Genomic DNA, 2,682 nt, shown 5'->3' on the forward strand with positions numbered 1-2,682 from the left:
AGTGGTTTAAGTTCAAGGGTAAAATTTCAGTGCTCTCCCTTCCTTTTCCTTACCTTGAAGAGATCTTTAATTTCTCTAACTATGGTCCCATTTTTCATTTAGGTCTCTTAAGGCTGTATGCCTTTGTAATGTAATGGTCGTCTTCATATCTTAATAAAACAAAAATTGAATTATATGCACTACTGGGCAAGCATGACATGACTTTTGCTAGCATATGTAAGGTGTGAAAACCTGGGGGAAAATACTATTCAATTTAAGTTCCACTTGAGCACACTGCAGTGCACTGGAAATGAGTTCTGTCTTAATGGCACTGAAAAAGGTAGAGGCAAGGAAAGGTGGAGATCACCGATTTGAACCTAATTAAAAAGACTTGATAAAAATGCTAGAAAGCCATATGGTAAAGTCAATTTCTTAGTACTGTGCCAGCCCAGGGATGGAATATGTTTAGCAGTTAACATTCTGCAAGGGTAGATTGATAATATCAGCAGTGAAACCAAAAGAATTTTGTTAACACTGTTAGACTTCATTTTAAAACTCTTTCATGCTTCTGTATTGAAGTAGAAACCAAAAATTGTAGTCCCTACTTTAATCAGATTTTAAAACTCTACAAGAACTTCAAGCATTTGATTACTATTGAATATCTTCAACACTAATATGAAAACTAAATACTAACATTATTATAATATAACATCAAATAGAAGAGTAGAAATTCAGCACACTACAGTTATCATTCCTTGGTAAATTGTTCCTCTTTAATTTTAAAAGTCAAACAATTGATTACTTCAAAACAACACTTAAACTAATCCATTTAAAGAAATAGTACTCAAATTTAGGCAACTTTGGTTATTCCCAATACAAACATGCAGAAATTGGAAATTTTCATCTGGTTATACATTACTAGATGGGCCTTTCTTGAATATTTTCATTGCTATGACTATATGCAACATTTCTATATAAAACAAAAAAAAATAGTTAAATCAGAAATGTTTCTTGGTCCGGGATTAAGGGAACCATGAGGGGTGACTGAGGCCGTGGTCGCGGTGGGTGTTTTGGTTCCAGAGGGGGACCAGGAGGAGGGTTCAGGCCCTTCGTGCCACATATCTCATTCTATTTCTATTTGTATGAAATGGCCTTCCCTCAAGTCAAGCCAGCACCTGATGAAACTTCCTTCAGTGAAGCCTTGCTGAAGAGGAATCAGGACCTTGCTCCCAATTCTGCTGAACAGGCCTCAATCCTTTCTCTGGTGACAAAAATAAACAATGGGATCGACAATTTGATTGTGGCTCCAGGGACATTTGAAGTGCAAATTGAAGAAGTCCGAAAGGTAAGATCATATAAAAAGGGAACAATGACTACAGGACACAATGTAGCTGACCTGGTGGTAATACTAAAGATTCTGCCAACATTGGAAGCTGTTGCTGCCCTGGAGAACAAAGTCGTGGAAAGTTTAAGAGCACAGGATCCATCTGAAGTTTTGACCATGAAACTGGTTTTGAAATCAGTTCTTCTGATGCTACAGTGAAGATTCTGATTACGACAGTGCCACCCAATCTCTGAAATCTGGACCTGGAACTCCACTTGGATATCAAGGTGTTACAGAATGCTTTAGCAGCCATCTGACATGCCCGCTGGTTTGAGGAAAATGCTTCTCAGTCCACAGTTAAAGTTCTCATCAGACTGCTGAAGGACTTAAGGATTCGTTTTCCTGGCTTTGAGCCCCTCACACCTTGGATCCTTGACCTACTTGGGCACTATGCTGTGATGAATAACCCCACCAGACAGCCTTTGGCCCTAAATGTGGCATACAGGTGTTGCTTGCAGATTCTGGCTGCAGGACTGTTTCTTCCAGGATCAATGAGTATCACTGACCCCTGTGAAAACAGCAACTTCAGAGTACATACAGTCATGACCCTGGAACAGCAGGATATGGTCTGCTACACAGCTCAGACTCTGGTTCAAATCCTCTCACACGGTGGCTTTAGGAAGATCCTTGGCCTGGAGGGTGATGCCAGCTATCTGGCTTCTGAAATATCTACCTGGGATGGAGTGATAGTGACACCTTCAGAAAAGGCTTATGAGAAGCCACCTCAGAAGAAGGAAGGAGAGGAAGAGGAGGAGAATACAGAAGAACCACCTCAAGGAGAGGAAGAGGAAAGCATGGAACTCAAGAGTGATCTTTCTTCCCTTCAGTCCCATTCCTACTCAAGGGCAAGACCAGATCCTAAGCTATCTGCTACTGGGCTTTGTATGGTGCATTTCTGTGGAATAGAGGAAACATCAGGAAAGAAACTCTATAGAAAGATCTGTCATTCTATTGGTTTTGATACTGGCCTAGCAGCCCAAAATCTCCTGTTTATAAATCTATGCCATCCATCTATAATGAAGCAGGATAACAACATTTCTTCCTTATATTCCCAAATCCCAACTCCTAAACACCCCACTCAACCATTACTCTGTTGTTGAAATGTGAACTGTTAGGTGTTTGGACATTTTTTTTTCTAAGAAAAACGATTAAAGTACTTCCTAGTAGGAAAAAAAAAAACAGAAATGTTTCTTTCTTCATTTAATTTTCTGTCATCAATATAGTGTTGGAATGAAGATGAGTGTTTATCCATATGTATTGAGTGCTATTAAAAAATAAATGAAATTAGGTATTGAGTGAGCTACATTTTGAAATACTTT

General features: G+C 39.1%; 1 pseudogene; it reads left to right on the forward strand.

Annotated features, from left to right (window-relative positions):
- The first annotated feature begins 1,012 nt into the window (after positions 1 to 1,012).
- On the forward strand, positions 1,013 to 2,463 carry LOC113190807 (interleukin enhancer-binding factor 2 pseudogene; annotated as a pseudogene).
- The last annotated feature ends 219 nt before the right edge of the window (positions 2,464 to 2,682 follow it).

The sequence above is a fragment of the Urocitellus parryii genome, chromosome X (assembly GCF_045843805.1).
Source record: "Urocitellus parryii isolate mUroPar1 chromosome X, mUroPar1.hap1, whole genome shotgun sequence".
Taxonomy (NCBI): Eukaryota; Metazoa; Chordata; class Mammalia; order Rodentia; family Sciuridae; genus Urocitellus; species Urocitellus parryii.